Raw genomic sequence first — 12,897 nt, 5'->3', positions numbered from 1 at the left:
AGGACAAATTTTACACATGGTGACTAATCAATGCCAATTTAGTGGTGCGCCAAAGGAATATCCAAATGAACATCTTCGAACATTTAATAGGATCTGCACTCTATTTAAAATCCGAGAAGTAGAGGATGAATAGATATATCTCATGTTATTTCCCTGGACTTTAAAGGGAGAAGCCAAAGATTGGTTGGAATCGTTACCTGAAGGGGCGATTGATACATGTGACGTTTTAGTTGAAAATTTTCTTAAACAATTCTTTCCGGTATCTAAAGCCGTAAGACTTCAAGGAGAAATTGTTACGTTCACACAAAAGCCAAATGAAACTTTATATGAGGCATGGACAAGATTTGAAAAGTTATTAAGAGGATGTCCGCAACATGGTTTAGACACTTGTCAAATAGTACAAATATTCTACCAAGGATGCGACATCACTACAAGAAAAGACATAGACATAGCAGCTGGTGGTTCCATTATGAAGAAAACCGCAACTGATGCTTACAAAATTATTGATAACACTGCTTCCTACTCACATGAGTGGCACCAAGAAAAAGATATCGTTAGATCATCTAAAGCAGCTAGAGCCGATTCTAGCCATGATTTAGATTCCATTTCCGCAAAGATAGATGCTGTCGAGAGACGAATGGAAAAGATGACTAAGGATATACACTCAATACGAATTAGTTGTGAGCAGTGTGGAGGACCACATTTGACAAAAGATTGCCTCAGTATTGAACTAACAATGGAACAAAGAGAGAATGTTTCATACATAAACCAAAGGCCTGGAAATAATTATCAGAATAATTATCAACCGCCAAGACCAAACTACAATCAAAACCAGAATTATAACTGAAATGTTCCATACAACAACCAACAAGGTCCTAGTAATCAACAAGTATCCAATAATACTTACAATCAGCAAAGACCTAATTTTCAAAATAAACCATCACAAACCGATGATAAAAAGCCAAATTTAGAAGATATGATGTCGAAGCTAGTTGAATCTCAAACACAGTTTTTCACATCTCAAAAACAAACCAATGAACAAAATGCCAAAAGCATTTAGAAATCAACAAGCTTCTATTCAAAATTTGGAACAAGAAGTAAGTAACCTAGCAAGGTTAATAGGCGAAAGAAAACCGGGAAGTTTACCTAGCGATACTAATGCTAACCCCCGGAATGAAACAGCAAAAGCCATTACCACAAGAAGTGGTATTACACTTAAACCACCTGAAATACCTGTAATTTCTGATGAAGCTACTCCTACTCCACAAGAACCACAATCTGAACAAGATAAGGAAAAAGAACCGGTAGTTGAAAAGGTTAATGAAGATAACACAGTTAAGGCTAAACCTTATGTTAAACCATACCAACCACCACTTCCTTACCCGAGTAAAATGAGAAAAGAAAGACTTGAAGCCGAGTAATCCAAATTCTTGGATATGTTTAAACAGATAAATGTTAATCTTCCTTTCATTGACGTGATTTCAGGAATGCCTAGATATGCTAAATTTCTGAAAGATCTGATCACGAATAGAAAGAAAATGGAAGAACTCTCGGCTGTTACAATGAATGCTAATTGTTCTGCAGTGCTATTGAATAAGATACCAGAAAAATTATCAGATCCAGGAAGTTTCACAATTCCATGTTTTCTGGGTAGTCTTAGTTCAATAGAAGCATTGGCAGATTTAGGTGCTAGTATAAATCTAATGCCGTATTCACTATACGCTAAACTAGACCTTGGAGAATTGAAACCAACACGAATAAGTATACAACTAGCCGATCGATCAGTAAAATATCCTAGAGGGATAATGGAAAACATGCTAGTTAAAGTTGGTACTTTAGTATTTCCAGTAGATTTTGTTATTCTGGACACGGAAGAAGATTCTCGAGTTCTTCTCATATTAGGAAGACCATTCTTAAACACGGCTAAAGTAATAATAGATATGTTTGGTAAGAAACTGACCCTAAGTATAGAGGACGAGAGTGTTACCTTTTCAGTTAATAGAGCAATGCAACAACCGCAATCTGCAGATGATACATGTTATTATATTCAAACTATAGAATCACATGCAGAATTGTTAGAAGAATTTTCAGAATTACAGGGAACAGGAGAATGTTCTTTAGGAGAAGGAACTGAACCAATTGATGAAACTGAAATGTTAGCTACACTTATGGCTAATGGATATGAACCAACAACAGAAGAAATTCAAATGCTAAAAGAGGAAGACAGATATCGATATAAATCATCAATAGAAGAACCACCGACATTAGAGTTAAAGCCACTTCCAAACCATTTGGAATATCCTTATTTACATGGTGAATCTGAATTACCTGTAATAATATCGTCTTCTCTTACTGAAAATGAAAAATCTCAACTCATTTCTGTGTTAAAAGCTCATAAACCAGCTATTGCATGGAAAATTCATGATATTAAAGGAATAAGTCCTTCGTATTGCACACATAAAATCCTTATGGAAGAATGTCATAAAACGTATGTGCAACGCCAACGAAGACTAAATCCTAATATGCAAGATGTTGTTAAAAAAGAAATAATTAAACTGCTTGATGCAGGTTTAATTTATCCAATTTTTGATAGTCCATGGGTAAGCCCAGTTCAATGCGTGCCTAAGAAGGGTGGCATGACTGTCATCACAAATGAGAAAAATGAGCTTATTCCTACTAGGACTGTAACAGGATGGCGTGTTTGTATTGATTATAGAAAATTAAATGACGCCACCAGAAAAGATCACTTTCCCTTACCTTTCATTGATCAAATGTTGGAAAGATTAGCCGGAAATAGTTACTATTGTTTTCTTGATGGTTTTTCTGGATATTTTCAAATTCCAATAGCACCCGAGGACCAAGAGAAAACCACATTCACGTGCCCTTATGGTACTTTTGCTTACAAACGCATGCCATTTGGACTTTGCAACGCCCCTGCAACCTTTCAAAGGTGCATGATTGCGATTTTTCACGACATGATAGAAGAATGCATGGAAGTTTTCATGGATGACTTTTCAGTCTTCGGTGATACATTTGAATCATGTCTAGTTAATCTTGAACGAATGCTTATTAGATGCGAACAATCAAATCTAGTTCTTAATTGGGAGAAATGCCATTTCATGGTTAAAGAAGGCATCGTTCTTGGTCATAAAATTTCAAAGGAAGGAATTGAAGTGGATAGAGCTAAAGTAGATGTAATTGCTAAACTTCCACATCCCACTAATGTTAGAGGAGTTAGGAGTTTTCTAGGGCATGCCAGTTTTTACCGACGTTTCATAAAATATTTTTCTAAAATTGCTACTCCTATGAATAAACTCCTAGAAAAAGATGTTTCATTCACCTTTTCAGATGAATGCATCAAATCTTTTAATATACTTAAAGAAAAACTCACTAATGCGCCGATCATGATAACTCCAAATTGGAATCTACCGTTTGAACTTATGTGCGATGCAAGTGATTTTGCAATGGGAGCCGTTTTAGGATAAAGGATTGAAAAACGATTTCAACCTATTTATTACGCTAGTAATACGTTACAAGGAGCACAAACGAACTATACAACTACTGAAAAAGAACTCCTTGCTATTGTCTTTGCTTTTGACAAATATTGATCATATCTCGTTCTAGCTAAAACGGTGGTCTATACCGACCATTCTGCTCTTAGATACCTATTTTCAAAACAATATGCTAAACCACGATTAATCCGTTGGATCTTACTATTACAAGAGTTCGATATTGAAATCCGAGACAAAAAGGGAGCAGAAAATCTTGCTGCTGATCATCTTTCTCGTCTTGAAAATCCCGAATTAGAAGTTCTAAATGAATCGGTCATACAAGACAACTTTCCTGATGAATATCTATTGAAGATAGATTATAATGAAATTCCATGGTTTGCAGACTATGCAAACTACTTAGTATGTGGATTCCTTGAAAAAGGATTATCGTACCAAAAACGAAAGAAATTCTTTAGTGATATAAAACACTATTTCTGGGAAGATCCACATTTGTTTAAAAGTTGTCCCGTTGGAATAATACGCCGATGTGTATTCAGAGATGAAGCTAGTCAAATCTTAAACCATTGTCACACAGGACCAACATGAGGGCATTATGGGCCTCAACTCACAGCAAGAAAAGTTTATGATGCTGGATTCTATTGGCCTACAATTTTCAAAGACGCACACCTTCTTTGCAAATCCTGTGATGCTTGTCAAAGGGCCGGAAAAATAAGTCAACGTGATGAAATGCCACAAAATGTCATTCAAGTATGTGAAGTATTTGACATTTGGGGTATTGAATTTATGGGTCCATTTCCAAAATCTCATAATAATCTCTACATTCTCGTTGCCATTGATTATGTATCTAAATGGGCGGAAGCACAAGCTCTCCCAACTAACGATGCACGAGTTGTAGTCAATTTTTTAAAACGTCTTTTTGCTAGGTTTGGAACACCGAAAGCTTTAATAAGTGATCGGGGTACTCATTTTTGTAACAATCAACTTGAGAAAGTTCTCAAAAGATATGGAGTAACTCATAAAATCTCCACTACTTATCATCCACAAATAAGTGGATAAGTTGAAAATACCAACCGTGCTTTAAAACGTATTCTAGAGAAAACCGTAGGATCAAATCCGAAGGAATGGTCCATAAAATTGGAGGATGCACTCTGGGCTTTTAGAACAGCCTACAAAACTCCAATTGGAACCACACCTTTTAGACTCGTTTACGGAAAAGCATGTCATCTTCCAGTAGAAATTGAACACAAAGCATTTTGAGCTTTGAATACATGTAATCTTGATTTACATGAATCCGGACGTCTACGATTAAGTCAACTAAACGAATTAGAAGAATTAAGACATGAAGCATACGAAAATTCGTTAATCTATAAAGAAAGAACGAAGAAATGGCATGATAAAAGAATTAGAAGTTCAAAAGAATTTAAAGAAGGAGACAGAGTTCTTCTTTTCAATTCACGATTCAAGCTATTTCCTGGAAAATTGAAATCAAGATGGTCTGGACCATTCATAGTCAAAAGAGTTTTCCCATACGGAACAATAGAGTTAAACATTCCATACATGGTCCGATGGAAGTTGACAATGAAGTCAATCATAATTTCACCACCCAAGAAAACCTTCAAAATGAAAACATAAATATGTTATCAACAATATATGAAAAATCAAAATTGGAAAATAGGGAGGATTCAAATTTGAGTGATGAAGAAGAATTCTTATACAAACCTCCCATTCCAAGAAACGAAGAAAAATGTGAACAAGAAGTTCAAATAGAAGTGAAAGAACCAAGAAAAGAACACCCGAAAAAGGTTTACAAACCAACTCGACTTACTAAAGCAGGAGACCCCGGTGAATTTATCATTTCTTGCTTGCTCAATGATGGTGCTGTATATAATGGACTCGCAGATTTAGGGGTAAGTGCAAATATTATGCCTCTTTCCTTATACAAAAGATTAGGTATGGGTAAATTAAACCAACCAAAATAGGTGTTCAATCATTTGACCTAACCATTAAACACTCGGTTGAAATAGCAAATAATTTACTTGTTAATGTGGGAAGTTTGACCTTTGTTGCAAACTTCATAGTGATTAATATGGAGGAAAACCTTGATATTCCTCTAATTTTAGGTCGCCCATTTTTAGCAACCACCGAGGCATTCATTGATGTAAGAGAAGGTAGAATGACACTTAGGGATGGTGATAAATCGATCACCTTTGTGAACCGAAAGTTTAGATCTCCACCAACCAAAACTGTTAGACCAATAAAAATACATAAGTGTGGGGAAGATGAAGAAACACTTAATGATGATCCAATCACAAAGAACCCCGTTGATGATAAGAAATTAGATGAACCTGTTTTTAACAGTTCAACGAAGAAACTTTATAAACGGATTCACGATGCTAGGATTAAGGAAAACTTTAAGTTATGTAACCGATTAATATCCAATTTATCGCCAAAAGAAAAGGCGATGTTAGTTGAACTTGTGAAAGTTACGGAGGAAATCAACAAATGGATTGAAGTAAAAGTCAAAGATATACAAGTTGTTGATGATCCAATTGAAAATAACGTTAATCACAATTTCAACTAAGTGTGGGGAGGTTCGAATCTTTTTAGGGTAATATGTATTTCTGTTAGAGTTAGATTTTCTGTTTTCTTGTAGTTCTCGAGAACGGAATTCGAATGGTCTTTCCCTAGCAGACCCTAAAGAACTAGTCTTCTCCCCCCATTCTGAATTTTTATTTTTATTTAGGTTTTACGAGATGAAGACTTCATGTGAACTAAACCATGGTCTAATGCTACACGCTTTGATCACTAAATGTAATAATGACACCCTTCCAAGTGAATTGGTATCATTAATCAGAGGTAAATTGGACGGAGTAAGAAAAGAATCCAGGAACGAAAATAATAAGTTACAGTTTGGTAAAGGAAAATCAAAATCCGCAGCGAAAAGAAGAGCGCGACACCTTGAAAGATGTCACAAATGCGGAAAATGGTCACACGAAGGAAAATGCTTGACGAATCAGACATATTCCAATATCGAATTCGTTACTTTATGCAGAGATGGACCGTTCATATGTTTCGAAGAAAAAACGTTGAATGCTCGAGGTTACGCCTATGTAGCTATGGAAAACCAATTAGTCCGACTATCTTATGAGTGGGCTAAAGCAGGTCACTAAGAATTCTATTTCACAGGTAAGTATGTACAGTTTTTATTTTTATTTTATTGCTTTTAACCTTTTGATAATAAACGCTAAATCGTTCGCTATAAAGTATTAAATTGGTATTCAATAAAATTAGGTTTTGCGACCGAAATTATTGATATCATACAAGAATTTATTACATCACTGCGAAATTTACCGTTTATTCTTAAGGTATAAATTTCTTTAATCAATCAACCCAAAATATTTCAAAAATTCGTCAGGAGTAAAACTAGGTAATATAGCCAAAATTACTTTACCGAAAAAAGGGGCGTATATTTTTGATAATATTTGATTGATTAAAGTGGGATAAAAGACCAAAAAGATTTTAAATTTTATTTTTACTTTGTTTTTAAAATTAATATTAAATTATTATTGTAAACTTTTAAAATCAATATATTTAAGTTTTTAAATATTTGAAAAATTAATATTTTTAATATAAGTTTGTATGTATAAAAACAAAAATATAATATAAGTTTGTATGTATAAAAATAAAAATATATATTAGTTTGGTGTGAATTTTTAATCTTAATAATATGAATTTTTAATTTTATGCATTTTAAATTTAAGTTTGGTGTGAATTTAAAAACAAAAATTTACTTTATTTCGTTAAGTTAAAAATATGATTTTTAAAATTTGCAGTAAGTTGAAGACTAGGTCATTGAACCGAAATTTCTTTACCCAAGGGAGGGACGATAACTTTTATTATCATTATTTTTAGCCTTATTGAATTAAAGTATGCCAAAACATTTAAAAAAACCCAAAAACCTTTGTTTTTAAAACTGCGCTTAAAATTGACAAATTTTAAAATTTTGTCAAGGGACGGACTAGGACAACGATCCGAAACGCCCTCATCCTAAAAAGAAACAAATTTTTAAAATTTAAGTTAATCATATGTTTTAAAAGGTATAAGATTTTTTTTAAAAAAAAAGCAAAAAGTACTGTACCCGGACCCCATGCGATCGCATGGGATTTGGCCTTCAGGACCATGCGATCGCATGGAGCTAAAAATTAGGCCAGGATCAAAAGGTCAGTCGACTTCTGTCTCCACTCCAACACACACACAAAACACACGAACACACACATAAACCCTCTCAAATTTCATCATTTTTTCACCAAAATTCACCAAATTTCTTGCTATCATCCGCTCTAAACATAAAATTATTTAGTAGTTTATCAAGAAAGGTAACAATTACATCCCTAAACCTCTTTAAATTTGATTTTTAGTGTTCTTGAGCTATATTTTTCCTAATTTGATTTTGTTAATTTCTAGTGTAATTAGAGTTAAATTGTTAGTATTTTATGCATGTATAACCTAGATTGATGCTATTTAACATGATTTGAAGCCAAAAACTTCAAAATTTTTAGAAATCTAGGGTTTGTGTTCTTGAGCAATTTGGGCTTTTTGATATAAACAGATTATGGCCGATTTTTGTCATGAATTATTGCTAAATTAAGTAGTGTAACATGTTTAGGTAGCTAAATGATCCAAACTCTGATCCTAAACATGATTTTTGAGAATTAAAGTGGACTTTTTAGGTATAAAATTCATGAACTTGATTAATTTGATATAATTGCCATTTGAGACTTGTTTAATTGTTAATAATGACTATTTTGACATGTTATTTGAGTTAAATGCTTATGAACTTTGTATATATTTTCATAAAGGCTTATTTGAAAAAGTGTAGAATTGTAAAAAATTGTGAAAATGTGTATAAGTTTAATTTTGATTTAACATGTTATTGTAATTGTTTCAATTTGTTATTTTGCTAACACTAATGCATATTTGGATGTACAAATTTTGTGTTTAATGTGTTTTGCAGAGATTTACAGATACTGATGGTGCAACATCATCATCTAGACAACCACAACCAGAACCTGAAATGCAATATGAACCTGAACAAGAACCACAACAGGAACCACAACAACAGCCTGATCAACACGTACCATATTATGATCCGCTACAATTTGTTGATGCCTTCACAGTATTTCCGATGCATCCACCAGTAGAATACCCAACAATTCCTGAACACATTTTGCATCCTAATCTGAGATTCGATAGAAGCTGGAGAGATTACCCATCATATCAAAGTAACAAATTCAAACTGCTACCGAAAAATGTAGAAGTGCCAAGGGTAATCGATTGGGATCCTTTGGAAAGGGTCCAACTAGCTAACCGAGTTAGACTCTATCTGATCCAAAGGTATGGCAGTTCTTCTTTTCCCGATTGGGAACGTCTATTCACCATTCATAGTCCTGTATATAAGGAATGATGTGTTGAATTGATGAGTACTATAGCGTTAAATGTAGATGTAGATAGGTTAGATGATAGAAGTTTTCTTAGGTTTATACTTGGCCGTAGGATGTACAGGATGTCCATGCTGGACATGGCCAGGGCATTACAGATTTACACTCTTAGTGAATTGCTACTACCCAATTGTATGAATTTGATTTATCGTGGTGAAAGGATAGATAGGAATTTTGACGCGAACGCCGTCTGGAGGCGTATGTCAAACTATAATGTTTTTACACTGGGAGGAAAACACTCCTACTTACATATTAACAAAGCCGAGCTTCGTATAAATTCATAGATTTTTGGCTAACTCGATTACACAGAGAGGTCACAACAAGGAAAAATTGACCTTACATGATTTATTTTACCTAAAGTGTATTCGAGACCCAAGAGGCTTTGTTAATATCCCTTACTGTGTTGGTTTTTATTTATCTAAAATGGTGGAAGGAATACAGGAAGGGGGGATTATAGGAGGAGGTATTTTTGTTACTCTCATTGGAGAGTACTTAGGTGTAGATAGGAACCAAGGGGGTCCACTTTTGGAATGTAGGGAACAGGTTGAGCCTTTAGGATTGAGGGTTTATGCGGGTGCTAAGGTATTAAAGAGTATACACAATCAGACAGTACCCTATGAAGGTAATCATCCTCAGGTAGAGAGAGGTTCAGACGAGGAAATGGAGGAAGCAGATGACATTAGGGATGTCATTCGGGAGGCTATAACTGATGTCTACCAGCATATAGATGAGGTAGATATGACAAACGCGGAGAGATTTCGTCGGATGGAGCAGTGGCAAGCCCGGAATGATTACGAACATTCTAGGCAATGACAGCATGATAGATGGGACTATCATCAGCGTCAGATTATGAGCCGGCTGTCACCCCAGGATTACTACGTTCTGACCCGACCTACTTACTATCCTCAACACCAGCCCGAGATGAGACCACCATATACTCTCTACGATCCTAACCAGGCCTACAGTACACCTATCACCAACCATGGAACCCAGGCGACGACATGAACTGGAACCCCTATCCAGATTGAGTTAGTTCCTGTTGGTGATTTCTATGATTTTTATTATTTATTATTTCTATTTATTTATGTTTAAACATATGATATTGTGATACATTAATGTATTGTTTAATATTTTTTATTTTGTACTAATATTTTATATTTGATTTGAAAGTGGGATTTTAAGTCCCATTTCAAATTACCATGCATGTTTATATTTGTATTGTATGTATTTTATTTCATGTACACAACAGGGTAAAACAGCGCATTTTCAAAGACTGACATTAAGTTCAGCAAAAGCTAATACTTTTGACGACAAAACGAAAAACAAATGTGATGTAACAACAAGACGGAATGAACAAATGATGTGCACCATTTATCATTCAGTAAACAAACGCCAACATGTTTGGAAAATTTGGTAAAATTTAATCATTTTTCTACACTAATCACCCTCAATAATTTAAATTGTTACTGATTTCTTGCAAATGAGGGCATTGCAAGATCTTGAGTGTGGGAAGGGATTAAATTCTTTCGGATTTTTAAAATTTTTAAATTTATACACTTGGTTACCATTAAAAATACTATTAACGCAGTAGTTGTATTAGAATCTAGTGCTCTCTGATAATAAAGAACAGCCCTAGTCTTATATACTGACTACCCAATTCTAGTAAAATTTTTCAAAATTTTCAATTAAATGAATTCAAAATCATGTTTATACATATTTATGAACGATAAAAATAGGTGTTAACACCAAAATTATTGTTACCTTGGAAATGACATAAATTGAGAAACAAACCAAAATGTTAGAATTCATTTAAAATAGAATAGAGGACAATAAAAAGGCAAATAAAAGAAAATAAAAAGCCAAGTGTGGGAAAAATTTACCAAGTTATTTTGAACATATATACATATTTCTGTAACAAATAATTGAAGATACTTTTGCTTTGGACTAATTTAATCAGTTTTACCCGATTTACTGTAAGAAAAGATGGATCTACACGATGAATCAACTCCATCATTAAAAGGAAGTAAAATCTTCCGAAAAAGAAACGTGCTTCTTGATTTAGGTCATGAAGTTGTCGTCCAGACCAGTTGTAGAGTCTACGAAAAACCTTGAAATGTTTTCTCGAAAATCAGCTAGAAATCCACGGACGTCAGCATCAAACAGGGTCGCCAAGTGGTCAGACTTATCCTAACCATGAGAGGATCTGTCTCGTAAAATGGGGAGGATGCCGTTCAAATTAGCTTGATAAGACTAATGAATCAGATCCCCAGAAAGGATAATCTCCTTAAAGATTAAAAATCAGCTTTTAAGCCTGATATTACTCAATCCTTGAGATTGACCTTAAAGATTGAGAATTACAAACTCATGGAATTCGATGATATCTAAATTCGAGCTTGAACGAGAAAATATTTTGATCAAAATTACAAACCGATTTGTTTTCTGAAAACCCATTTTCAATGCGTTCATTACCATTGAACGTAAAATCCTGAGAATTCACCTGGAATTCATTAGGTCACCTGAACCAAATCGGGTGTCAACCGTAAGAACGGTGGTTGCATAGCATGGTCGAAGACAGGACCTTGTGCCAAACCGAAAAACCATAAGGGTGAGCTTTACTATTGCTCCTACCAAGGATAGTAAATGCATTCGACACGTTATAGACCATAATTAAAAGCATGTCAGGGGACATTGCCTTAACAGTTGCTTGTTCAACGCTTTCCTTTACAACCGGACAGTAGTTTACCGAAAGGTAATATACGGAGCAAGTATACTGGACGTGTTGCTTTCTCAATACAAGGTTAGCAAGTGGGTGACACAAAACCGCAAGTTTTGAGCTAAAATTTTCAAATCTGAAACCCACAAAACCCACAAAAATAATTTGCAAACACCGGTGAAGGGTTATTCCGGAAAACTTATCTAGGGTAAAAACTAGATTGAATTTTCAAAAGATCAAATATTTTCATAAAGATCCAATTTCCTTAAGGATCTAAATTTTTATAGTCCTGTGGGACTGTAAACCACATCGTTACTACCATTGTTTATACCGCCGTATAGAAATCACTGATGTACAAAGTGTGAAGAATAAAGAAGTGATTCTAGTATTTTTATTTCAAGACTATATTGCTTGAGGACAAGCAATGCTCAAGTGTGGGAATATTTGATAATGCTAAAAACGAACATATATTTCATAGCATTATCCCTCAAGAAAGACAAGCTTTTAGTTGCAATTGTCCTATTTACAAGTGATATTCGTTTAAATAATAAAAGGTGAAGACAAAAGACAGATTCGACGAATTGAAGATGCAAACGACCAAAAAGCTCAAAAGTACAAAATACAATCAAAGTGGTTCCAATTATTGATAAGAAACGTCTCAAAATTACAAAAGTACAAGACGCGAAACGCAAAGTACAAGATATTAAATTGTACGCAAGGACGTTCGAAAATCCGGAACCGGGACCAAAGTCAACTCTCAACGCTCGACGCAACGGACTAAAAATTACAAGTCAACTATGCACATAAATATAATATAATATTTAAATAATTCTTAAAATTATTTATATATTATATTTATTTATTAAACCGTCGGCAAAGCTAGGAAACAAATCATGTGAGCTGGAAAAAGTGGCCATGCGATCGCATGGCCTGGAAGGCAAAAATCCATCCGATCGCATGGCAGTAGGTAGCAGGCCACATCTATAAATTTCGCGTATTTTGGCTCAGTTTTACACATCTTTTTCTCTTCTTCCTTCATACGTAAATATATATATATATATATATATATATATATATATATATATATATATATATATATATATATATATATATTATATTTTAATTTTAATTTTAATTTTAAATTCTAATAATAAGAGTATGTTAGCGAATGTTG

General features: G+C 34.1%; 1 non-coding gene across 1 annotated transcript; it reads right to left on the bottom strand.

Moving 5' to 3' along the window:
* Positions 1 to 274: 274 nt before the first annotated feature.
* LOC139856626 (small nucleolar RNA R71) lies at positions 275 to 381 on the bottom strand. Its single transcript, XR_011762095.1, has one exon. It is a non-coding gene; the product is annotated as a small nucleolar RNA R71 (small nucleolar RNA).
* Between the last annotated feature and the right edge of the window lie 12,516 nt (positions 382 to 12,897).

This window comes from Rutidosis leptorrhynchoides, chromosome 6 (assembly GCF_046630445.1).
Source record: "Rutidosis leptorrhynchoides isolate AG116_Rl617_1_P2 chromosome 6, CSIRO_AGI_Rlap_v1, whole genome shotgun sequence".
Lineage (NCBI taxonomy): Eukaryota > Viridiplantae > Streptophyta > Magnoliopsida > Asterales > Asteraceae > Rutidosis > Rutidosis leptorrhynchoides.
Note: the sequence above shows the minus strand (reverse complement) of the source record. Positions and strands in the feature narration are given on the sequence as shown.